Here is a 23,640-nt window from a genome sequence, read left to right as displayed (position 1 = left end):
TTGGTGGGAAAAGTGCTCAGGGAAAACTTATTGGTAAGGTAGCGTGGCCGAGCGGTCTAAGGCGCTGGATTAAGGCTCCAGTCTCTTCGGGGGCGTGGGTTCGAATCCCACCGCTGCCAGGCAGTCCTTTTAGGATGCTTGAGAATGACCTCTCTGCCTTAGCAAAAAGACTTGCAAAGTGATACTGCATGCTCCCGGTCACATCCAAACGTAGCCTCCTTGGCCAAAGTTGAAGGGCTTCACAAGGAAGCTCGACGTGTTCTCTGCTGTTCTGTTTTTGTAAAATTGGTTAGAAAATGGCCCACAGCATAAAGCTTAATGGGGTAGCGTGGCCGAGGGGTCTAAGGCGCTGGATTTAGGCTCCAGTCTCTTCGGGGGCGTGGGTTCGAATCCCACCGCTGCCAGACGTTGTTTTAAACAGTGCCAAACTGCTTGAGTGTGTGTGCGTTCTCTGTGGAAGCTGGAAATGTGAGAATACACTTAAGTTGGCAGCTAGTCAGTATGATGTCTTCTTTGAGACTAATGGCAGACTTGTTGCTGTCACAGCAACACATCCCCAAGCTCAAATCTGCTCAGTAGCAAGTGTCTTTCCCACAATTAGGTTGCAGCATCTTAGCAAAGTCTGTACTGGAAGTCTCTCTCAGCCATTGCTCCTTTTAGCAAGAGCACCCTGTTGAAACAGAAACAGCAATGATTCACGATTAGAGTAGTAATACTTAATAACTGCATTGGAATATAATAACAACAACAATGTGGGGTCTGCTGTGATGGAACAAGCAACTTTCACTCTTTTGTGGGATAACAGTTCCCTGGTAATACGGTGTTTAAATGCATCGCAGCTGGCTGCCATTTGGAGTAGACATCAAATACCTTGAGGTGTGCTCAAATAGAGACGGAACTGTGGTTGACAGGAAGGTGGGAGTGCTTCCTAAGCTGGTATTAAGGAGCTCTCTTTCTTTGTTGAAGAGCTCCAGCAAGGCACGGCCAAATTGAATTGATTTCCCAGCGCTGTTGCGCTACATGAACCATGTTGGTGGGAAAAGTGCTCAGGGAAAACTTATTGGTAAGGTAGCGTGGCCGAGCGGTCTAAGGCGCTGGATTAAGGCTCCAGTCTCTTCGGGGGCGTGGGTTCGAATCCCACCGCTGCCAGGCAGTCCTTTTAGGATGCTTGAGAATGACCTCTCTGCCTTAGCAAAAAGACTTGCAAAGTGATACTGCATGCTCCCGGTCACATCCAAACGTAGCCTCCTTGGCCAAAGTTGAAGGGCTTCACAAGGAAGCTCGACGTGTTCTCTGCTGTTCTGTTTTTGTAAAATTGGTTAGAAAATGGCCCACAGCATAAAGCTTAATGGGGTAGCGTGGCCGAGGGGTCTAAGGCGCTGGATTTAGGCTCCAGTCTCTTCGGGGGCGTGGGTTCAAATCCCACCGCTGCCAGATGTGGTTTTAAATAGTGCCAAACTGCTTGAGTGTGTGTGCGTTCTCTGTGGAAGCTGGAAATGTGAGAATACACTTAAGTTGGCAGCTAGTCAGTATGATGTCTTCTTTGAGACTAATGGCAGACTTGTTGCTGTCACAGCAACACATCCCCAAGCTCAAATCTGCTCAGTAGCAAGTGTCTTTCCCACAATTAGGTTGCAGGCATCTTAGCAAAGTCTGTACTGGAAGTCTCTCTCAGCCATTGCTCCTTTTAGCAAGAGCACCCTGTTGAAACAGAAACAGCAATGATTCACGATTAGAGTAGTAATACTTAATAACTGCATTGGAATATAATAACAACAACAATGTGGGGTCTGCTGTGATGGAACAAGCAACTTTCACTCTTTTGTGGGATAACAGTTCCCTGGTAATACGGTGTTTAAATGCATCGCAGCTGGCTGCCATTTGGAGTAGACATCAAATACCTTGAGGTGTGCTCAAATAGAGACGGAACTGTGGTTGACAGGAAGGTGGGAGTGCTTCCTAAGCTGGTATTAAGGAGCTCTCTTTCTTTGTTGAAGAGCTCCAGCAAGGCACGGCCAAATTGAATTGATTTCCCAGCGCTGTTGCGCTACATGAACCATGTTGGTGGGAAAAGTGCTCAGGGAAAACTTATTGGTAAGGTAGCGTGGCCGAGCGGTCTAAGGCGCTGGATTAAGGCTCCAGTCTCTTCGGGGGCGTGGGTTCGAATCCCACCGCTGCCAGGCAGTCCTTTTAGGATGCTTGAGAATGACCTCTCTGCCTTAGCAAAAAGACTTGCAAAGTGATACTGCATGCTCCCGGTCACATCCAAACGTAGCCTCCTTGGCCAAAGTTGAAGGGCTTCACAAGGAAGCTCGACGTGTTCTCTGCTGTTCTGTTTTTGTAAAATTGGTTAGAAAATGGCCCACAGCATAAAGCTTAATGGGGTAGCGTGGCCGAGGGGTCTAAGGCGCTGGATTTAGGCTCCAGTCTCTTCGGGGGCGTGGGTTCAAATCCCACCGCTGCCAGATGTGGTTTTAAATAGTGCAAAACTGCTTTAGTGTGTGTGCGTTCTCTGTGGAAGCTGGAAATGTGAGAATACACTTAAGTTGGCAGCTAGTCAGTATGATGTCTTCTTTGAGACTAATGGCAGACTTGTTGCTGTCACAGCAACACATCCCCAAGCTCAAATCTGCTCAGTAGCAAGTGTCTTTCCCACAATTAGGTTGCAGCATCTTAGCAAAGTCTGTACTGGAAATCTCTCTCAGCCATTGCTCCTTTTAGCAAGAGCACCCTGTTGAAACAGAAACAGCAATGATTCACGATTAGAGTAGTAATACTTAATAACTGCATTGGAATATAATAACAACAACAATGTGGGGTCTGCTGTGATGGAACAAGCAACTTTCACTCTTTTGTGGGATAACAGTTCCCTGGTAATACGGTGTTTAAATGCATCGCAGCTGGCTGCCATTTGGAGTAGACATCAAATACCTTGAGGTGTGCTCAAATAGAGACGGAACTGTGGTTGACAGGAAGGTGGGAGTGCTTCCTAAGCTGGTATTAAGGAGCTCTCTTTCTTTGTTGAAGAGCTCCAGCAAGGCACGGCCAAATTGAATTGATTTCCCAGCGCTGTTGCGCTACATGAACCGTGTTGGTGGGAAAAGTGCTCAGGGAAAACTTATTGGTAAGGTAGCGTGGCCGAGCGGTCTAAGGCGCTGGATTAAGGCTCCAGTCTCTTCGGGGGCGTGGGTTCGAATCCCACCGCTGCCAGGCAGTCCTTTTAGGATGCTTGAGAATGACCTCTCTGCCTTAGCAAAAAGACTTGCAAAGTGATACTGCATGCTCCCGGTCACATCCAAACGTAGCCTCCTTGGCCAAAGTTGAAGGGCTTCACAAGGAAGCTCGACGTGTTCTCTGCTGTTCTGTTTTTGTAAAATTGGTTAGAAAATGGCCCACAGCATAGAGCTTAATGGGGTAGCGTGGCCGAGGGGTCTAAGGCGCTGGATTTAGGCTCCAGTCTCTTCGGGGCGTGGGTTCAAATCCCACCGCTGCCAGATGTGGTTTTAAATAGTGCCAAACTGCTTGAGTGTGTGTGCGTTCTCTGTGGAAGCTGGAAATGTGAGAATACACTTAAGTTGGCAGCTAGTCAGTATGATGTCTTCTTTGAGACTAATGGCAGACTTGTTGCTGTCACAGCAACACATCCCCAAGCTCAAATCTGCTCAGTAGCAAGTGTCTTTCCCACAATTAGGTTGCAGGCATCTTAGCAAAGTCTGTACTGGAAGTCTCTCTCAGCCATTGCTCCTTTTAGCAAGAGCACCCTGTTGAAACAGAAACAGCAATGATTCACGATTAGAGTAGTAATACTTAATAACTGCATTGGAATATAATAACAACAACAATGTGGGGTCTGCTGTGATGGAACAAGCAACTTTCACTCTTTTGTGGGATAACAGTTCCCTGGTAATACGGTGTTTAAATGCATCGCAGCTGGCTGCCATTTGGAGTAGACATCAAATACCTTGAGGTGTGCTCAAATAGAGACGGAACTGTGGTTGACAGGAAGGTGGGAGTGCTTCCTAAGCTGGTATTAAGGAGCTCTCTTTCTTTGTTGAAGAGCTCCAGCAAGGCACGGCCAAATTGAATTGATTTCCCAGCGCTGTTGCGCTACATGAACCATGTTGGTGGGAAAAGTGCTCAGGGAAAACTTATTGGTAAGGTAGCGTGGCCGAGCGGTCTAAGGCGCTGGATTAAGGCTCCAGTCTCTTCGGGGGCGTGGTTTCGAATCCCACCGCTGCCAGTCAGTCCTTTTAGGATGCTTGAGAATGACCTCTCTGCCTTAGCAAAAAGACTTGCAAAGTGATACTGCATGCTCCCGGTCACATCCAAACGTAGCCTCCTTGGCCAAAGTTGAAGGGCTTCACAAGGAAGCTCGACGTGTTCTCTGCTGTTCTGTTTTTGTAAAATTGGTTAGAAAATGGCCCACAGCATAAAGCTTAATGGGGTAGCGTGGCCGAGGGGTCTAAGGCGCTGGATTTAGGCTCCAGTCTCTTCAGGGGCGTGGGTTCAAATCCCACCGCTGCCAGATGTGGTTTTAAATAGTGCCAAACTGCTTGAGTGTGTGTGCGTTCTCTGTGGAAGCTGGAAATGTGAGAATACACTTAAGTTGGCAGCTAGTCAGTATGATGTCTTCTTTGAGACTAATGGCAGACTTGTTGCTGTCACAGCAACACATCCCCAAGCTCAAATCTGCTCAGTAGCAAGTGTCTTTCCCACAATTAGGTTGCAGCATCTTAGCAAAGTCTGTACTGGAAGTCTCTCTCAGCCATTGCTCCTTTTAGCAAGAGCACCCTGTTGAAACAGAAACAGCAATGATTCACGATTAGAGTAGTAATACTTAATAACTGCATTGGAATATAATAACAACAACAATGTGGGGTCTGCTGTGATGGAACAAGCAACTTTCACTCTTTTGTGGGATAACAGTTCCCTGGTAATACGGTGTTTAAATGCATCGCAGCTGGCTGCCATTTGGAGTAGACATCAAATACCTTGAGGTGTGCTCAAATAGAGACGGAACTGTGGTTGACAGGAAGGTGGGAGTGCTTCCTAAGCTGGTATTAAGGAGCTCTCTTTCTTTGTTGAAGAGCTCCAGCAAGGCACGGCCAAATTGAATTGATTTCCCAGCGCTGTTGCGCTACATGAACCATGTTGGTGGGAAAAGTGCTCAGGGAAAACTTATTGGTAAGGTAGCGTGGCCGAGCGGTCTAAGGCGCTGGATTAAGGCTCCAGTCTCTTCGGGGGCGTGGGTTCAAATCCCACCGCTGCCAGGCAGTCCCTTTAGGATGCTTGAGAATGACCTCTCTGCCTTAGCAAAAAGACTTGCAAAGTGATACTGCATGCTCCCGGTCACATCCAAACGTAGCCTCCTTGGCCAAAGTTGAAGGGCTTCACAAGGAAGCTCGACGTGTTCTCTGCTGTTCTGTTTTTGTAAAATTGGTTAGAAAATGGCCCACAGCATAAAGCTTAATGGGGTAGCGTGGCCGAGGGGTCTAAGGCGCTGGATTTAGGCTCCAGTCTCTTCGGGGGCGTGGGTTCAAATCCCACCGCTGCCAGATGTGGTTTTAAATAGTGCCAAACTGCTTGAGTGTGTGTGCGTTCTCTGTGGAAGCTGGAAATGTGAGAATACACTTAAGTTGGCAGCTAGTCAGTATGATGTCTTCTTTGAGACTAATGGCAGACTTGTTGCGGTCACAGCAACACATCCCCAAGCTCAAATCTGCTCAGTAGCAAGTGTCTTTCCCACAATTAGGTTGCGGCATCTTAGCAAAGTCTGTACTGGAAGTCTTTCTCAGCCATTGCTCCTTTTAGCAAGAGCACCCTGTTGAAACAGAAACAGCAATGATTCACGATTAGAGTAGTAATACTTAATAACTGCATTGGAATATAATAACAACAACAATGTGGGGTCTGCTGTGATGGAACAAGCAACTTTCACTCTTTTGTGGGATAACAGTTCCCTGGTAATACGGTGTTTAAATGCATCGCAGCTGGCTGCCATTTGGAGTAGACATCAAATACCTTGAGGTGTGCTCAAATAGAGACGGAACTGTGGTTGACAGGAAGGTGGGAGTGCTTCCTAAGCTGGTATTAAGGAGCTCTCTTTCTTTGTTGAAGAGCTCCAGCAAGGCACGGCCAAATTGAATTGATTTCCCAGCGCTGTTGCGCTACATGAACCGTGTTGGTGGGAAAAGTGCTCAGGGAAAACTTATTGGTAAGGTAGCGTGGCCGAGCGGTCTAAGGCGCTGGATTAAGGCTCCAGTCTCTTCGGGGGCGTGGGTTCGAATCCCACCGCTGCCAGGCAGTCCTTTTAGGATGCTTGAGAATGACCTCTCTGCCTGAGCAAAAAGACTTGCAAAGTGATACTGCATGCTCCCGGTCACATCCAAACGTAGCCTCCTTGGCCAAAGTTGAAGGGCTTCACAAGGAAGCTCGACGTGTTCTCTGCTGTTCTGTTTTTGTAAAATTGGTTAGAAAATGGCCCACAGCATAAAGCTTAATGGGGTAGCGTGGCCGAGGGGTCTAAGGCGCTGGATTTAGGCTCCAGTCTCTTCGGGGGCGTGGGTTCAAATCCCACCGCTGCCAGATGTGGTTTTAAATAGTGCCAAACTGCTTGAGTGTGTGTGCGTTCTCTGTGGAAGCTGGAAATGTGAGAATACACTTAAGTTGGCAGCTAGTCAGTATGATGTCTTCTTTGAGACTAATGGCAGACTTGTTGCGGTCACAGCAACACATCCCCAAGCTCAAATCTGCTCAGTAGCAAGTGTCTTTCCCACAATTAGGTTGCGGCATCTTAGCAAAGTCTGTACTGGAAGTCTCTCTCAGCCATTGCTCCTTTTAGCAAGAGCACCCTGTTGAAACAGAAACAGCAATGATTCACGATTAGAGTAGTAATACTTAATAACTGCATTGGAATATAATAACAACAACAATGTGGGGTCTGCTGTGATGGAACAAGCAACTTTCACTCTTTTGTGGGATAACAGTTCCCTGGTAATACGGTGTTTAAATGCATCGCAGCTGGCTGCCATTTGGAGTAGACATCAAATACCTTGAGGTGTGCTCAAATAGAGACGGAACTGTGGTTGACAGGAAGGTGGGAGTGCTTCCTAAGCTGGTATTAAGGAGCTCTCTTTCTTTGTTGAAGAGCTCCAGCAAGGCACGGCCAAATTGAATTGATTTCCCAGCGCTGTTGCGCTACATGAACCGTGTTGGTGGGAAAAGTGCTCAGGGAAAACTTATTGGTAAGGTAGCGTGGCCGAGCGGTCTAAGGCGCTGGATTAAGGCTCCAGTCTCTTCGGGGGCGTGGGTTCAAATCCCACCGCTGCCAGGCAGTCCTTTTAGGATGCTTGAGAATGACCTCTCTGCCTTAGCAAAAAGACTTGCAAAGTGATACTGCATGCTCCCGGTCACATCCAAACGTAGCCTCCTTGGCCAAAGTTGAAGGGCTTCACAAGGAAGCTCGACGTGTTCTCTGCTGTTCTGTTTTTGTAAAATTGGTTAGAAAATGGCCCACAGCATAAAGCTTAATGGGGTAGCGTGGCCGAGGGGTCTTAGGCGCTGGATTTAGGCTCCAGTCTCTTCGGGGGCGTGGGTTCAAATCCCACCGCTGCCAGATGTGGTTTTAAATCGTGCCAAACTGCTTGAGTGTGTGTGCGTTCTCTGTGGAAGCTGGAAATGTGAGAATACACTTAAGTTGGCAGCTAGTCAGTATGATGTCTTCTTTGAGACTAATGGCAGACTTGTTGCTGTCACAGCAACACATCCCCAAGCTCAAATCTGCTCAGTAGCAAGTGTCTTTCCCACAATTAGGTTGCGGCATCTTAGCAAAGTCTGTACTGGAAGTCTCTCTCAGCCATTGCTCCTTTTAGCAAGAGCACCCTGTTGAAACAGAAACAGCAATGATTCACGATTAGAGTAGTAATACTTAATAACTGCATTGGAATATAATAACAACAACAATGTGGGGTCTGCTGTGATGGAACAAGCAACTTTCACTCTTTTGTGGGATAACAGTTCCCTGGTAATACGGTGTTTAAATGCATCGCAGCTGGCTGCCATTTGGAGTAGACATCAAATACCTTGAGGTGTGCTCAAATAGAGACGGAACTGTGGTTGACAGGAAGGTGGGAGTGCTTCCTAAGCTGGTATTAAGGAGCTCTCTTTCTTTGTTGAAGAGCTCCAGCAAGGCACGGCCAAATTGAATTGATTTCCCAGCGCTGTTGCGCTACATGAACCATGTTGGTGGGAAAAGTGCTCAGGGAAAACTTATTGGTAAGGTAGCGTGGCCGAGCGGTCTAAGGCGCTGGATTAAGGCTCCAGTCTCTTCGGGGGCGTGGGTTCGAATCCCACCGCTGCCAGGCAGTCCTTTTAGGATGCTTGAGAATGACCTCTCTGCCTTAGCAAAAAGACTTGCAAAGTGATACTGCATGCTCCCGGTCACATCCAAACGTAGCCTCCTTGGCCAAAGTTGAAGGGCTTCACAAGGAAGCTCGACGTGTTCTCTGCTGTTCTGTTTTTGTAAAATTGGTTAGAAAATGGCCCACAGCATAAAGCTTAATGGGGTAGCGTGGCCGAGGGGTCTAAGGCGCTGGATTTAGGCTCCAGTCTCTTCGGGGGCGTGGGTTCAAATCCCACCGCTGCCAGATGTGGTTTTAAATAGTGCCAAACTGCTTGAGTGTGTGTGCGTTCTCTGTGGAAGCTGGAAATGTGAGAATACACTTAAGTTGGCAGCTAGTCAGTATGATGTCTTCTTTGAGACTAATGGCAGACTTGTTGCTGTCACAGCAACACATCCCCAAGCTCAAATCTGCTCAGTAGCAAGTGTCTTTCCCACAATTAGGTTGCAGCATCTTAGCAAAGTCTGTACTGGAAGTCTCTCTCAGCCATTGCTCCTTTTAGCAAGAGCACCCTGTTGAAACAGAAACAGCAATGATTCACGATTAGAGTAGTAATACTTAATAACTGCACTGGAATATAATAACAACAACAATGTGGGGTCTGCTGTGATGGAACAAGCAACTTTCACTCTTTTGTGGGATAACAGTTCCCTGGTAATACGGTGTTTAAATGCATCGCAGCTGGCTGCCATTTGGAGTAGACATCAAATACCTTGAGGTGTGTGTCACAGCAACACATCCCCAAGCTCAAATCTGCTCAGTAGCAAGTGTCTTTCCCACAATTAGGTTGCAGCATCTTAGCAAAGTCTGTACTGGAAGTCTCTCTCAGCCATTGCTCCTTTTAGCAAGAGCACCCTGTTGAAACAGAAACAGCAATGATTCACGATTAGAGTAGTAATACTTAATAACTGCATTGGAATATAATAACAACAACAATGTGGGGTCTGCTGTGATGGAACAAGCAACTTTCACTCTTTTGTGGGATAACAGTTCCCTGGTAATACGGTGTTTAAATGCATCGCAGCTGGCTGCCATTTGGAGTAGACATCAAATACCTTGAGGTGTGCTCAAATAGAGACGGAACTGTGGTTGACAGGAAGGTGGGAGTGCTTCCTAAGCTGGTATTAAGGAGCTCTCTTTCTTTGTTGAAGAGCTCCAGCAAGGCACGGCCAAATTGAATTGATTTCCCAGCGCTGTTGCGCTACATGAACCATGTTGGTGGGAAAAGTGCTCAGGGAAAACTTATTGGTAAGGTAGCGTGGCCGAGCGGTCTAAGGCGCTGGATTAAGGCTCCAGTCTCTTCGGGGGCGTGGGTTCGAATCCCACCGCTGCCAGATGTGGTTTTAAATAGTGCCAAACTGCTTGAGTGTGTGCGCGTTCTCTGTGGAAGCTGGAAATGTGAGAATACACTTTTGCGCTTACGGCCATACCACCCTGGGAACACTAGAGGACACTAGTGAGCAATACAGGAAGTGATCGGCTGCAGTTTGGAGAGAAAGGCTCTCCTCCATTTTAGATTTTTTGTTTTGTGTTTGTTTTTGTGGACTGAGTTAGAGTTTGATTTTGTGTTTTTGTTTTTTAAACCACCTGACAGCAGCATCCCGCTGACTGGAGGGTGGTTTGTTGTTTTTGTTTTTTTTTTGCACTTTCCTGGGCATAAAATGGACGGATTTTTGGCAAACGAAACTGGACTGGATGCGGAGACTCTCATGGCAAACGAAACTGGACTGGACGGAGGAACAAGAATGGTTAACGACAATGGACTGGACAACAAACAACGAGCTGGACAAAGGAAAAACCAACTTGGTGGAAGAAAGTATTCAAAAGAAGCAACGGTAATAGTGAACACAGAAGAAATCAATGAGGTAAGAGCTGTGGACATCATTAAAGCAGTGACAGAGAAGTGTGGTCAAGGGAAAATTCTGGCTTTGAGACCAAGGCAAGGAAAGGAGTTTGAACTTACTATGGAGAAGGAAGAAACATGTGAGGAATTGCTTGATGGACTGTTGATTAAGGGAGTGAACTGTGAAATCAAAAAGCTGCAAAACAGGGATTATGTTGTTTCTTTCATGCACCTGCCCGTCTATCTTGATGATAAAGAAATTTTAGAAAAATTAGAAGGATGGGGAGTTTATCCCATATCAAAAATAAAAAGAAGGGTTTACACTGGCACTGACATTGAGGACGGAACAAGGTTCCTAAAAGTGAGATTCCCTAAGGAGGTGGCATCATTGCCATACAGCACAAAGCTGGAAACAGCAGAAGGGCCGCAGTACTTCAGGGTAATGCACAGCCATCAAGTGAAGACCTGTAGGCTGTGCATGAGCCCTGAACACTTGTTAATGGATTGCTTAGATTTTAAGTGCTACAAATGTGAAGAAAGGGGACACTTTGCAAGGAATTGTAATACTGTCAAATGCCCAGAATGTAAAAATTTTTTAAACAAGTGTGAATGTTGGATGGAAGGAGAGGAAGGAGGAGGAGAAGATCAAGTGGACGGACAGGTGCATGAAAGAAACAATAAAGGAGAAGAATCAACGACAAAGGTAATGGAGGAGGAAACAAACATTATAAGGGAAGAAGAAGAAGAAAAACAGACATCAGAACAAGAACAGTGGACACAAATGGAAATAACTGACAGTTTTAAAAACTTTTTAAATGTGGTGGAAAACGATGAACAAAGTAAGACTGATCAAGCTGAAGGAATGGAAAGTGATGAAGAACAAAGGGCAGATTATGTAGAGAAGAACAAAGTGGAAAGAGGACTAATAAGAAGAAGAACAATAAAGGTAAAACCAAATGTGGACAGTGCAAGAAAAAAGATGATGACAAAGGTGCGAGTAAAAAACGTTAATAGGTATGAAGTATTAAGAGGACTGGAAGAAGATGATGAGAAATAATGTTTTTTAACCATTTTATCTATTTTAACATGATTTTAATGTGTGTTTCTTTTTATGGAAGGGGCTGTTGGTTGAGTGAAAAAAAGTGGGTATGCAGAGGTAGAGGAGGAGACTAAAAATAATGGTTGGTTTTAATATTTTAATATCTTTTATCATGTTTTTTAACATTTTTATCGTGGAATGCAAGAGGTTTATTGAATGTGGAGAAATTTGAAAAAATGTTGGTGTTATGTAAAGAAGCTGATGTGATTGTTTTGCAAGAAACAAATTGGAAAAATGAAAGTGTTAAAATGGTTCAAAGTAAATGGGATGGTCAAATATATTTTAACAATGGAGAGGATAAACTGGGTTGTGGAGTAGCGATTTTAATAAAAAGAGGTACATATGAAAAAGAAAAAGTCATATTTGAGGATGGAGTTGGGAAAAGCATGGCGATGAAATTAGAAAAAGGAGAAGATCATTTCATCATTTATAATATTCATGCACCCAATGAAGAAAATGAAAAAGTGAACTTCTTTAAAAACGTTAGTATAAATGTAAAAAAAATGGCAGAATGTTATTGTAATTGGAGATTTTAATACTGTTTTTACAAAATTAGATCTGGGGAGTAAGATGGTATATAGAAAAGACAAGGGGAGGGAGGAGCTACTGAAATGATGACAGAATGCAATTTATAGATGTGTGGAGAGAGAAAAAACAAGACAAAGAGGGAATTTTCAAGAATGCAACTGGTTTTACATGAGCTGAAGTTAAGTAGGATTGATTATATGTTATGTAATGTAGAAATGAAGGATTTTATCAAAAGTTTATTTTATAAAAAAGTCAGTTTTAGTGATCATTCGTTTTTTTGTGTGAAATTAGATTGTGCAAAAGTTGAAAGGGGATTAGGTGTATGGATTTTGAACGCAACAATTTTAAAACATGAGACATACAAAGAAAAAATTACACAAATAATTGCAAACAGTAAATTGGACAGAATGTATAGAGAAGATAAAAGAATATGGTGGGACAATATGAAGTTAGACATGAAAAAATGTTCAATAAAATATTGTCAAATTGTAAAAAGAGTTAAAAATAATAAAGAAATGAAAATAAGAAAGGAATTAGAAGAGGAAATAAAAAGACTGCAAATAGATCAAGATGAAGATATTGGGAAAATAATATATTTACAAGAACAACTAAAAGAGATGGAAAATGAAAAATGCAGAGGGGCTATAATTAGAAGCAAAGCAAAGTACACTGTTGAAGGAGATCGAAGTACAAAATTCTTCTTTAACTTAGAAAAGAATAGACAGAAAGCAGACTTAATGAAAGAGGTGTTGAATAAAAATGGAGAATTAAAAGAAGGAACTGAGGAAATTTTAATAGCTGTTAAACATTTCTATGAAGATATGTTTAAGAGTCAAGGAACTACACAGGATGATAAACTGTTTCTCTTAAATCAAATAAAACTAAAAGTTTCAGATGAAGATAAAGTTATTTGTGATGCAGGGATAACAGAAGTAGAAATTGATGAAGCAATAAGACAGTTAACTACGGAGAGAAGTCCAGGCATAGATGGGTTAACCAATGAGTTTTATAAGAATTTTAGAGAAATGATAGTACCTGTTTTAAAAGAAGTATATGATGAGGTTTTTAAAAAAGAAGAATTAAGTGAAAGAATGAAGATAGGAATGATTAAAATGATATACAAAAGAAGAGGAAGTCCTTTAGATCTGAAGAATTATAGGCCCTTAACAATGTTAAATACAGATTTTAAAATTTTAGCAAAGGTTTTAGCAAACAGATTAAGGAAAGTTTTACCTAAAATTATTAGCACCACACAAGCATATGGAGTCAAGGGGAAGGACATATTAGACACAGTTCAAAATATAAGAGATACATTATTGTATATGAAGGAGAAAAATATGAATGGATATTTAATTAGTTTGGATTTAGAGAAAGCATTTGATAGAGTGGAACATGACTATTTGTTTGAAGTGATTAAAACATTTGGATTTGGGGAGAATTTTAGGAAATGGATCAACATTTTTTATTATAATATTTTAACATGTATTAAATGCAATGGTTTTTTAACGGAATGTTTTCAACCAACAAGGTCTATAAGACAAGGATGTCCACTATCTGCACTACTGTACACATTAGTAGCTGAACCATTGGGACTAGCAATAAAAGCAGTCAATGGAATAAAAGGAATACAAATAGAAGAAAGAACTGAACATGAGCCAGTTTACCAGTATGCAGATGACACAACCTTGTTGGTTGAAGACATTCAAAGTGTAACAAAGGCAATGGGGATTTTAAATAGGTATTGTAAGGGGACGGGAGCTAAGGTTAATGTTGAAAAGAGTGTGTGTATGAGGATTGGAAGGGCAGATGTTTTACCTCAGCACATACATTTTAAGGAAGAGTATGAACATATAAAGATTTTAGGCATTTGGGTTGGTTTGGATTTTAATAAAGCGGATCATTTTAATTGGGAGGGAGTTTTAAAAGGGGTTGAAATTAGATTGAGGTATTGGAAATTGAGAAACCTAACATTGAAGGGAAAGGTTTTATTGATTAATTCTCTAATGCTCTCAAAAATGTGGTATGTGCTGAGTGTTACCCCATTGCCTTGTGAATACTATAAAAGAATTAAAAAATGTGTTTTAGATTTCTTATGGGGAAAAGGAAGAGCAAAAATATCCTATGACACGTTGATTGGAGGAAAAGAAGATGGGGGACTTGGGCTTTTAGACCCACTTTTAAGGATGAAAACATTAAGGGTGAAATTGGTCAAATGTTTTGTAGATGATAAGAGTAAAGAAGTGTGGAAAAATGTCATGGATTACTTTTTAAAGAAATGTGGTGGAGTAAATAAGGGATGTAGTGTATTATGTATGAAAACAAAAAAAGAAATGTGGACAGGTATACCAACATTTTATGAAGAGGTTTTAGAAGCTTGGGGAAACTTTTTAGAAAATATGATTATTGTACCTAAAGGAAGAAACCAACTTTTAGAACAACCTTTGTTTTTAAACCTGAACATCACGAAAGATGGAAATGTAATATATTATAAAAAATGGTGGCAAGCTGGAATTAGGCAAGTAAAGGATCTGCTCTATGAGGTGATAAAAGGCTATCTTCCAATACAAGCAATAGAAGACATGTTATCTGAAAATGAAGTGAATGTAGGGAAAGGAACACTTGTAAAACAGTTTGAGGATTTAAAAAGAGCAATACCACATGAATGGGTTGAAAGAATTGAACAAAACGAAAAGGGAGAAAATGGAGACATGCCTGATTTGTATTTTAAAAAGAAAAATGGAGAGAACAAGATTTTTATTGACTGTAAAGTAAAAGATTTTTATTTGCGTTTTAGAGAAATGGCTTTTGTAAAACCAGTTGCAAACAATTATTGGAAAGAAAGATATGATGATTTAAATGAAAGTGAAATATGGCAAAATGTGGGAACGAAATATATGGATCCAATTTTACAAGATTTTAATTATTTATTGAGACATAATTGTATTTTAACTGAAATGAGGTTATGTAAAATTGGGATTGAAAGAGATGCAATGTGTAAAGTCTGTAAAAATGAAGAAGAAGGTTTTTTACATTTGTTTTTTTACTGTGAAGAATTGAGTGTGTTTATGGAAAGGATCAAACGTATTATTAAATCTATGCTAAAAGATAAATATAATGAGAACATGACTCAAAAGGAATGGGAGAAAATGTTTTTATTTGGTTACAAGGGTAACGGTTTTAATATGACTGTTTTTAATTTATGTATAATAATTGCGAAGAATGTAATATGGCAAAGAAGGAATATTGCAAAATTTGAAAAAAGAAAAGTAGATGTATGGATATTATTTAAAAACAAAATAGAAACATCATTTAGGTTGTTACGGGAATATTTTTTATTAAATGACAAAGAAGATGAATTTATAGAAATGTTTGTTGAACAAAATGCAATGTTAGAGCTTAATGTGAATGGTGTTACCTGGATGTGGGACAAATACAAATGAACATATTTTATAAAATAATTTTTTTTATTTTTGATGTTTGAAAAGTCACTCAATGTATTGTTTTATTGTATTTGAAATTATTTTTAATAAAAAAAAAAAAAAAAAATAAAAAAAATAAAAAAAAAAGGCGCTGGATTAAGCCTCCAGTCTCTTCGGGGGCGTGGGTTCGAATCCCACCGCTGCCAGATGTGGTTTTAAACAGTAAGAAACTGCTTGAGTGTGTGCGCGTTCTCTGTGGAAGCTGGAAATGTGAGAATACACTTAAGTTGGCAGCTAATCAGTATGATGTCTTCTTTGAGACTAATGGCAGACTTGTTGCTGTCACAGCAACACATCCCCAAGCTCAAATCTGCTCAGTAGCAAGTGTCTTTCCCACAATTAGGTTGCAGCATCTTAGCAAAGTCTGTACTGGAAGTCTCTCTCAGCCATTGCTCCTTTTAGCAAGAGCACCCTGTTGAAACAGAAACAGCAATGATTCACCATTAGAGTAGTAATACTTAATAACTGCATTGGAATATAATAACAACAACAATGTGGGGTCTGCTGTGATGGAATAAGCAACTTTCACTCTTTTGTGGGATAACAGTTCCCTGGTAATACGGTGTTTAAATGCATCGCAGCTGGCTGCCATTTGGAGTAGACATCAAATACCTTGAGGTGTGTGTCACAGCAACACATCCCCAAGCTCAAATCTGCTCAGTAGCAAGTGTCTTTCCCACAATTAGGTTGCGGCATCTTAGCAAAGTCTGTACTGGAAGTCTTTCTCAGCCATTGCTCCTTTTAGCAAGAGCACCCTGTTGAAACAGAAACAGCAATGATTCACGATTAGAGTAGTAATACTTAATAACTGCACTGGAATATAATAACAACAACAATGTGGGGTCTGCTGTGATGGAACAAGCAACTTTCACTCTTTTGTGGGATAACAGTTCCCTGGTAATACGGTGTTTAAATGCATCGCAGCTGGCTGCCATTTGGAGTAGACATCAAATACCTTGAGGTGTGCTCAAATAGAGACGGAACTGTGGTTGACAGGAAGGTGGGAGTGCTTCCTATGCTGGTATTAAGGAGCTCTCTTTCTTTGTTAAGAGCTCCAGCAAGGCACGGCCAAATTGAATTGATTTTCCAGCGCTGTTGCGCTACATGAACCATGTTGGTGGGAAAAGTGCTCAGGGAAAACTAATTGGTAAGGTAGCGTGGCCGAGGGGTCTAAGGCGCTGGATTTAGGCTCCAGTCTCTTCTGGGGCGTGGGTTCGAATCCCACCGCTGCCAGACGTGGTTTTAAACAGTGCGAAACTGCTTGAGTGTGTGCGCGTTCTCTGTGGAAGCTGGAAATGTGAGAATACACTTAAGTCGGCAGCTAATCAGTATGATGTCTTCTTTGAGACTAATGGCAGACTTGTTGCTGTCACAGCAACACATCCCCAAGCTCAAATCTGCTCAGTAGCAAGTGTCTTTCCCACAATTAGGTTGCAGCATCTTAGCAAAGTCTGTACTGGAAGTCTCTCTCAGCCATTGCTCCTTTTACCAAGAGCACCCTGTTGAAACAGAAACAGCAATGATTCACGATTAGAGTATTAATACTTAATAACTGCATTGGAATAAATAACAACAACAATGTGGGGTCTGCTGTGATGGAATAAGCAACTTTCACTCTTTTGTGGGATAACAGTTCCCTGGTAATACGGTGTTTAAATGCATCGCAGCTGGCTGCCATTTGGAGTAGACATCAAATACCTTGAGGTGTGTGTCACAGCAACACATCCCCAAGCTCAAATCTGCTCAGTAGCAAGTGTCTTTCCCACAATTAGGTTGCGGCATCCTAGCAAAGTCTGTACTGGAAGTCTCTCTCAGCCATTGCTCCTTTTAGCAAGAGCACCCTGTTGAAACAGAAACAGCAATGATTCACGATTAGAGTAGTAATACTTAATAACTGCACTGGAATATAATAACAACAACAATGTGGGGTCTGCTGTGATGGAACAAGCAACTTTCACTCTTTTGTGGGAAAACAGTTCCCTGGTAATACGTTGTTTAAATGCATCGCAGCTGGCTGCCATTTGGAGTAGACATCAAATACCTTGAGGTGTGCTCAAATAGAGACGGAACTGTGGTTGACAGGAAGGTGGGAGTGCTTCCTATGCTGGTATTAAGGAGCTCTCTTTCTTTGTTAAGAGCTCCAGCAAGGCACGGCCAAATTGAATTGATTTTCCAGCGCTGTTGCGCTACATGAACCATGTTGGTGGGAAAAGTGCTCAGGGAAAACTAATTGGTAAGGTAGCGTGGCCGAGCGGTCTAAGGCGCTGGATTAAGGCTCCAGTCTCTTCGGGGGCGTGGGTTCGAATCCCACCGCTGCCAGGCAGTCCTTTTAGGATGCTTGAGAATGACCTCTCTGCCTGAGCAAAAAGACTTGCAAAGTGATACTGCATGCTCCCGGTCACATCCAAACGTAGCCTCCTTGGCCAAAGTTGAAGGGCTTCACAAGGAAGCTCGGCGTGTTCTCTGCTGTTCTGTTTTTGTAAAATTGGTTAGAAAATGGCCCACAGCACAGAGCTTAATGGGGTAGCGTGGCCGAGGGGTCTAAGGCGCTGGCTTTAGGCTCCAGTCTCTTCGGGGGCGTGGGTTCAAATCCCACCGCTGCCAGATGTGGTTTTAAATAGTGCCAAACTGCTTGAGTGTGTGTGCGTTCTCTGTGGAAGCTGGAAATGTGAGAATACACTTAAGTTGGCAGCTAGTCAGTATGATGTCTTCTTTGAGACTAATGGCAGACTTGTTGCTGTCACAGCAACACATCCCCAAGCTCAAATCTGCTCAGTAGCAAGTGTCTTTCCCACAATTAGGTTGCAGCATCTTAGCAAAGTCTGTACTGGAAGTCTCTCTCAGCCATTGCTCCTTTTAGCAAGAGCACCCTGTTGAAACAGAAACAGCAATGATTCACGATTAGAGTAGTAATACTTAATAACTGCATTGGAATATAATAACAACAACAATGTGGGGTCTGCTGTGATGGAACAAGCAACTTTCACTCTTTTGTGGGATAACAGTTCCCTGGTAATACGGTGTTTAAATGCATCGCAGCTGGCTGCCATTTGGAGTAGACATCAAATACCTTGAGGTGTGCTCAAATAGAGACGGAACTGTGGTTGACAGGAAGGTGGGAGTGCTTCCTAAGCTGGTATTAAGGAGCTCTCTTTCTTTGTTGAAGAGCTCCAGCGAGGCACGGCCAAATTGAATTGATTTCCCAGCGCTGTTGCGCTACATGAACCATGTTGGTGGGAAAAGTGCTCAGGGAAAACTTATTGGTAAGGTAGCGTGGCTGAGCGGTCAAAGGCGCTGGATTAAGGCTCCAGTCTCTTCGGGGGCGTGGGTTCGAATCCCGCCGCTGCCAGGCAGTCCTTTTAGGATGCTTGAGAATGACCTCTCTGCCTTAGCAAAAAGACTTGCAAAGTGATACTGCATGCTCCCGGTCACATCCAAACGTAGCCTCCTTGGCCAAAGTTGAAGGGCTTCACAAGGAAGCTCGGCGTGCTCTCTGCTGTACTGTATTTGTAAAATTGGGCAGAAAATGGCCCACAGCATAGCCCTTAATGGGGTAGCGTGGCCGAGGGGTCTAAGGCGCTGGATTTATGCTCCAGTCTCTTCGGGGGCGTGGGTTCGAATCCCACCGCTGCCAGACGTGGTTTTAAACAGTGAGAAACTGCTTGAGTGTGTGCGCGTTCTCTGTGGAAGCTGGAAATGTGAGAATACACTTAAGTTGGCAGCTAGTCAGTATGATGTCTTCTTTGAGACTAATGGCAGACTTGTTGCTGTCACAGCAACACATCCCCAAGCTCAAATCTGCTCAGTAGCAAGTGTCTTTCCCACAATTAGGTTGCAGCATCTTAGCAAAGTCTGTACTGGAAGTCTCTCTCAGCCATTGCTCCTTTTAGCAAGAGCACCCTGTTGAAACAGAAACAGCAATGATTCACGATTAGAGTAGTAATACTTAATAACTGCATTGGAATATAATAACAACAACAATGTGGGGTCTGCTGTGATGGAACAAGCAACTTTCACTCTTTTGTGGGATAACAGTTCCCTGGTAATACGGTGTTTAAATGCATCGCAGCTGGCTGCCATTTGGAGTAGACATCAAATACCTTGAGGTGTGTGTCACAGCAACACATCCCCAAGCTCAAATCTGCTCAGTAGCAAGTGTCTTTCCCACAATTAGGTTGCGGCATCTTAGCAAAGTCTGTACTGGAAATCTCTCTCAGCCATTGCTCCTTTTAACAAGAGCACCCTGTTGAAACAGAAACAGCAATGATTCACGATTAGAGTAGTAATACTTAATAACTGCATTGGAATATAATAACAACAACAATGTGGGGTCTGCTGTGATGGAATAAGCAACTTTCACTCTTTTGTGGGATAACAGTTCCCTGGTTATACGGTGTTTAAATGCATCGCAGCTGGCTGCCATTTGGAGTAGACATCAAATACCTTGAGGTGTGCTCAAATAGAGACGGAACTGTGGTTGACAGGAAGGTGGGAGTGCTTCCTAAGCTGGTATTAAGGAGCTCTCTTTCTTTGTTGAAGAGCTCCAGCAAGGCACGGCCAAATTGAATTGATTTCCCAGCGCTGTTGCGCTACATGAACCATGTTGGTGGGAAAAGTGCTCAGGGAAAACTTATTGGTAAGGTAGCGTGGCCGAGCGGTCTAAGGCTGCTGGATTAAGGCTCCAGTCTCTTCGGGGGCGTGGGTTCGAATCCCACCGCTGCCAGGCAGTCCTTTTAGGATGCTTGAGAATGACCTCTCTGCCTGAGCAAAAAGACTTGCAAAGTGATACTGCATGCTCCCGGTCACATCCAAACGTAGCCTCCTTGGCCAAAGTTGAAGGGCTTCACAAGGAAGCTCGACGTGTTCTCTGCTGTTCTGTTTTTGTAAAATTGGTTAGAAAATGGCCCACAGCATAAAGCTTAATGGGGTAGCGTGGCCGAGGGGTCTAAGGCGCTGGATTTAGGCTCCAGTCTCTTCGGGGGCGTGGGTTCAAATCCCACCGCTGCCAGATGTAGTTTTAAATAGTGCCAAACTGCTTAAGTGTGTGCGTTCTCTGTGGAAGCTGGAAATGTGAGAATACACTTAAGTTGGCAGCTAGTCAGTATGATGTCTTCTTTGAGACTAATGGCAGACTTGTTGCTGTCACAGCAACACATCCCCAAGCTCAAATCTGCTCAGTAGCAAGTGTCTTTCCCACAATTAGGTTGCGGCATCTTAGCAAAGTCTGTACTGGAAGTCTCTCTCAGCCATTGCTCCTTTTAGCAAGAGCACCCTGTTGAAACAGAAACAGCAATGATTCACGATTAGAGTAGTAATACTTAATAACTGCATTGGAATATAATAACAACAACAATGTGGGGTCTGCTGTGATGGAATAAGCAACTTTCACTCTTTTGTGGGATAACAGTTCCCTGGTAATACGGTGTTTAAATGCATCGCAGCTGGCTGCCATTTGGAGTAGACATCAAATACCTTGAGGTGTGTGTCACAGCAACACATCCCCAAGCTCAAATCTGCTCAGTAGCAAGTGTCTTTCCCACAATTAGGTTGCGGCATCTTAGCAAAGTCTGTACTGGAAGTCTTTCTCAGCCATTGCTCCTTTTAGCAAGAGCACCCTGTTGAAACAGAAACAGCAATGATTCACGATTAGAGTAGTAATACTTAATAACTGCACTGGAATATAATAACAACAACAATGTGGGGTCTGCTGTGATGGAACAAGCAACTTTCACTCTTTTGTGGGATAACAGTTCCCTGGTAATACGGTATTTAAATGCATCGCAGCTGGCTGCCATTTGGAGTAGACATCAAATACCTTGAGGTGTGCTCGAATAGAGACGGAACTGTGGTTGACAGGAAGGTGGGAGTGCTTCCTAAGCTGGTATTAAGGAGCTCTCTTTCTTTATTGAAGAGCTCCAGCAAGGCACGGCCAAATTGAATTGATTTCCCAGCGCTGTTGCGCTACATGAACCATGTTGGTGGGAAAAGTGCTCAGGAAAAACATATTGGTAAGGTAGCGTGGCCGAGCGGTCTAAGGCGCTGGATTAAGGCTCCAGTCTCTTCGGGGGCGTGGGTTCGAATCCCACCTCTGCCAGGCAGTCCTTTTAGGATGCTTGAGAATGACCTCTCTGCCTGAGCAAAAAGACTTGCAAAGTGATACTGCATGCTCCCGGTCACATCCAAACGTAGCCTCCTTGGCCAAAGTTGAAGGGCTTCACAAGGAAGCTCGGCGTGTTCTGAGCTGTTCTGTTTTTGTAAAATTGGTTAGAAAATGGCCCACAGCATAGAGCTTAATGGGGTAGTGTGGCCGAGGGGTCTAAGGCGCTGGATTTAGGCTCCAGTCTCTTCGGGGGCGTGGGTTCGAATCTCACCGCTGCCAGACGTGGTTTTAAACAGTGAGAAACTGCTTGAGTGTGTGCACGTTCTCTGTGGAAGCTGGAAATGTGAGAATACACTTAAGTTGGCAGCTAATCAGTATGATGTCTTCTTTGAGACTAATGGCAGACTTGTTGCTGTCACAGCAACACATCCCCAAGCTCAAATCTGCTCAGTAGCAAGTGTCTTTCCCACTATTAGGTTGCAGCATCTTAGCAAAGTCTGTACTGGAAGTCTCTCTCAGCCATTGCTCCTTTTAGCAAGAGCACCCTGTTGAAACAGAAACAGCAATGATTCACGATTAGAGTAGTAATACTTAATAACTGCATTGGAATATAATAACAACAACAATGTGGGGTCTGCTGTGATGGAATAAGCAACTTTCACTCTTTTGTGGGATAACAGTTCCCTGGTAATACGGTGTTTAAATGCATCGCAGCTGGCTGCCATTTGGAGTAGACATCAAATACCTTGAGGTGTGCTCAAATAGAGATGGAACTGTGGTTGACAGGAAGGTGGGAGTGCTTCCTATGCTGGTATTAAGGAGCTCTCTTTCTTTGTTAAAGAGCTCCAGCAAGGCACGGCCAAATTGAATTGATTTTTCAGCGCTGTTGCGCTACATGAACCATGTTGGTGGGAAAAGTGCTCAGGGAAAACTAATTGGTAAAGTAGCGTGGCCGAGCGGTCTAAGACTCTGGATTAAGGCTCCAGTGTCTTCGGGGGCGTGGGTTCAAATCCCACCGCTGCCAGATGTGGTTTTAAATAGTGCCAAACTGCTTGAGTGTGTGTGCGTTCTCTGTGGAAGCTGGAAATGTGAGAATACACTTAAGTTGGCAGCTAGTCAGTATGATGTCTTCTTTGAGACTAATGGCAGACTTGTTGCTGTCACAGCAACACATCCCCAAGCTCAAATCTGCTCAGTAGCAAGTGTCTTTCCCACTATTAGGTTGCAGCATCTTAGCAAAGTCTGTACTGGAAGTCTCTCTCAGCCATTGCTCCTTTTAGCAAGAGCACCCTGTTGAAACAGAAACAGCAATGATTCACGATTAGAGTAGTAATACTTAATAACTGCATTGGAATATAATAACAACAACAATGTGGGGTCTGCTGTGATGGAATAAGCAACTTTCACTCTTTTGTGGGATAACAGTTCCCTGGTAATACGGTGTTTAAATGCATCGCAGCTGGCTGCCATTTGGAGTAGACATCAAATACCTTGAGGTGTGTGTCACAGCAACACATCCCCAAGCTCAAATCTGCTCAGTAGCAAGTGTCTTTCCCACAATTAGGTTGCGGCATCTTAGCAAAGTCTGTACTGGAAGTCTCTCTCAGCCATTGCTCCTTTTAGCAAGAGCACCCTGTTGAAACAGAAACAGCAATGATTCACGATTAGAGTAGTAATACTTAATAACTGCATTGGAATATAATAACAACAACAATGTGGGGTCTGCTGTGATGGAACAAGCAACTTTCACTCTTTTGTGGGATAACAGTTCCCTGGTAATACGGTGTTTAAATGCATCGCAGCTGGCTGCCATTTGGAGTAGACATCAAATACCTTGAGGTGTGTGTCACAGCAACACATCCCCAAGCTCAAATCTGCTCAGTAGCAAGTGTCTTTCCCACAATTAGGTTGCGGCATCTTAGCAAAGTCTGTACTGGAAGTCTCTCTCAGCCATTGCTCCTTTTAGCAAGAGCACCCTGTTGAAACAGAAACAGCAATGATTCACGATTAGAGTAGTAATACTTAATAACTGCACTGGAATATAATAACAACAACAATGTAGGGTCTGCTGTGATGGAACAAGCAACTTTCACTCTTTTGTGGGATAACAGTTCCCTGGTAATACGGTGTTTAAATGCATCGCAGCTGGCTGCCATTTGGAGTAGACATCAAATACCTTGAGGTGTGCTCAA

At 43.2% G+C, this 23,640-nt stretch overlaps 29 non-coding genes across 29 annotated transcripts; all 29 read left to right on the top strand.

Annotated features, from left to right (window-relative positions):
• The first annotated feature begins 37 nt into the window (after positions 1–37).
• trnal-aag (transfer RNA leucine (anticodon AAG)) lies at positions 38–119 on the top strand. The gene has a single exon. It is a non-coding gene; the product is annotated as a tRNA-Leu (tRNA).
• Positions 120–322: 203 nt separating this feature from the next.
• trnal-uag (transfer RNA leucine (anticodon UAG)) lies at positions 323–404 on the top strand. The gene has a single exon. It is a non-coding gene; the product is annotated as a tRNA-Leu (tRNA).
• A 663-nt stretch (positions 405–1,067) lies between these two features.
• On the top strand, positions 1,068–1,149 carry trnal-aag (transfer RNA leucine (anticodon AAG)). Its single transcript has one exon. It is a non-coding gene; the product is annotated as a tRNA-Leu (tRNA).
• Positions 1,150–1,352: 203 nt separating this feature from the next.
• trnal-uag (transfer RNA leucine (anticodon UAG)) lies at positions 1,353–1,434 on the top strand. Its single transcript has one exon. It is a non-coding gene; the product is annotated as a tRNA-Leu (tRNA).
• A 664-nt stretch (positions 1,435–2,098) lies between these two features.
• On the top strand, positions 2,099–2,180 carry trnal-aag (transfer RNA leucine (anticodon AAG)). The gene has a single exon. It is a non-coding gene; the product is annotated as a tRNA-Leu (tRNA).
• Positions 2,181–2,383: 203 nt separating this feature from the next.
• trnal-uag (transfer RNA leucine (anticodon UAG)) lies at positions 2,384–2,465 on the top strand. Its single transcript has one exon. It is a non-coding gene; the product is annotated as a tRNA-Leu (tRNA).
• A 663-nt stretch (positions 2,466–3,128) lies between these two features.
• trnal-aag (transfer RNA leucine (anticodon AAG)) lies at positions 3,129–3,210 on the top strand. Its single transcript has one exon. It is a non-coding gene; the product is annotated as a tRNA-Leu (tRNA).
• A 203-nt stretch (positions 3,211–3,413) lies between these two features.
• trnal-uag (transfer RNA leucine (anticodon UAG)) lies at positions 3,414–3,494 on the top strand. Its single transcript has one exon. It is a non-coding gene; the product is annotated as a tRNA-Leu (tRNA).
• Positions 3,495–4,158: 664 nt separating this feature from the next.
• On the top strand, positions 4,159–4,240 carry trnal-aag (transfer RNA leucine (anticodon AAG)). The gene has a single exon. It is a non-coding gene; the product is annotated as a tRNA-Leu (tRNA).
• A 203-nt stretch (positions 4,241–4,443) lies between these two features.
• trnal-uag (transfer RNA leucine (anticodon UAG)) lies at positions 4,444–4,525 on the top strand. Its single transcript has one exon. It is a non-coding gene; the product is annotated as a tRNA-Leu (tRNA).
• Positions 4,526–5,188: 663 nt separating this feature from the next.
• Positions 5,189–5,270, top strand: trnal-aag (transfer RNA leucine (anticodon AAG)). Its single transcript has one exon. It is a non-coding gene; the product is annotated as a tRNA-Leu (tRNA).
• A 203-nt stretch (positions 5,271–5,473) lies between these two features.
• On the top strand, positions 5,474–5,555 carry trnal-uag (transfer RNA leucine (anticodon UAG)). Its single transcript has one exon. It is a non-coding gene; the product is annotated as a tRNA-Leu (tRNA).
• Positions 5,556–6,218: 663 nt separating this feature from the next.
• On the top strand, positions 6,219–6,300 carry trnal-aag (transfer RNA leucine (anticodon AAG)). Its single transcript has one exon. It is a non-coding gene; the product is annotated as a tRNA-Leu (tRNA).
• A 203-nt stretch (positions 6,301–6,503) lies between these two features.
• Positions 6,504–6,585, top strand: trnal-uag (transfer RNA leucine (anticodon UAG)). The gene has a single exon. It is a non-coding gene; the product is annotated as a tRNA-Leu (tRNA).
• Positions 6,586–7,248: 663 nt separating this feature from the next.
• Positions 7,249–7,330, top strand: trnal-aag (transfer RNA leucine (anticodon AAG)). The gene has a single exon. It is a non-coding gene; the product is annotated as a tRNA-Leu (tRNA).
• A 203-nt stretch (positions 7,331–7,533) lies between these two features.
• On the top strand, positions 7,534–7,615 carry trnal-uag (transfer RNA leucine (anticodon UAG)). Its single transcript has one exon. It is a non-coding gene; the product is annotated as a tRNA-Leu (tRNA).
• A 663-nt stretch (positions 7,616–8,278) lies between these two features.
• trnal-aag (transfer RNA leucine (anticodon AAG)) lies at positions 8,279–8,360 on the top strand. Its single transcript has one exon. It is a non-coding gene; the product is annotated as a tRNA-Leu (tRNA).
• A 203-nt stretch (positions 8,361–8,563) lies between these two features.
• Positions 8,564–8,645, top strand: trnal-uag (transfer RNA leucine (anticodon UAG)). The gene has a single exon. It is a non-coding gene; the product is annotated as a tRNA-Leu (tRNA).
• Positions 8,646–9,651: 1,006 nt separating this feature from the next.
• trnal-aag (transfer RNA leucine (anticodon AAG)) lies at positions 9,652–9,733 on the top strand. Its single transcript has one exon. It is a non-coding gene; the product is annotated as a tRNA-Leu (tRNA).
• Positions 9,734–16,499: 6,766 nt separating this feature from the next.
• Positions 16,500–16,581, top strand: trnal-uag (transfer RNA leucine (anticodon UAG)). Its single transcript has one exon. It is a non-coding gene; the product is annotated as a tRNA-Leu (tRNA).
• A 1,004-nt stretch (positions 16,582–17,585) lies between these two features.
• trnal-aag (transfer RNA leucine (anticodon AAG)) lies at positions 17,586–17,667 on the top strand. Its single transcript has one exon. It is a non-coding gene; the product is annotated as a tRNA-Leu (tRNA).
• Positions 17,668–17,870: 203 nt separating this feature from the next.
• Positions 17,871–17,952, top strand: trnal-uag (transfer RNA leucine (anticodon UAG)). The gene has a single exon. It is a non-coding gene; the product is annotated as a tRNA-Leu (tRNA).
• A 663-nt stretch (positions 17,953–18,615) lies between these two features.
• On the top strand, positions 18,616–18,697 carry trnal-aag (transfer RNA leucine (anticodon AAG)). The gene has a single exon. It is a non-coding gene; the product is annotated as a tRNA-Leu (tRNA).
• Positions 18,698–18,900: 203 nt separating this feature from the next.
• On the top strand, positions 18,901–18,982 carry trnai-uau (transfer RNA isoleucine (anticodon UAU)). The gene has a single exon. It is a non-coding gene; the product is annotated as a tRNA-Ile (tRNA).
• Positions 18,983–19,988: 1,006 nt separating this feature from the next.
• Positions 19,989–20,071, top strand: trnal-aag (transfer RNA leucine (anticodon AAG)). The gene has a single exon. It is a non-coding gene; the product is annotated as a tRNA-Leu (tRNA).
• A 203-nt stretch (positions 20,072–20,274) lies between these two features.
• trnal-uag (transfer RNA leucine (anticodon UAG)) lies at positions 20,275–20,356 on the top strand. Its single transcript has one exon. It is a non-coding gene; the product is annotated as a tRNA-Leu (tRNA).
• Positions 20,357–21,360: 1,004 nt separating this feature from the next.
• Positions 21,361–21,442, top strand: trnal-aag (transfer RNA leucine (anticodon AAG)). The gene has a single exon. It is a non-coding gene; the product is annotated as a tRNA-Leu (tRNA).
• A 203-nt stretch (positions 21,443–21,645) lies between these two features.
• trnal-uag (transfer RNA leucine (anticodon UAG)) lies at positions 21,646–21,727 on the top strand. The gene has a single exon. It is a non-coding gene; the product is annotated as a tRNA-Leu (tRNA).
• A 663-nt stretch (positions 21,728–22,390) lies between these two features.
• trnal-aag (transfer RNA leucine (anticodon AAG)) lies at positions 22,391–22,472 on the top strand. Its single transcript has one exon. It is a non-coding gene; the product is annotated as a tRNA-Leu (tRNA).
• Positions 22,473–23,640: the final 1,168 nt, after the last annotated feature.

This window comes from Danio aesculapii, chromosome 12 (assembly GCF_903798145.1).
Source record: "Danio aesculapii chromosome 12, fDanAes4.1, whole genome shotgun sequence".
NCBI lineage: Eukaryota > Metazoa > Chordata > Actinopteri > Cypriniformes > Danionidae > Danio > Danio aesculapii.
The sequence above is the reverse complement of the archived record's forward strand: the minus strand, read 5'-3'. Positions and strand labels throughout refer to the sequence as shown.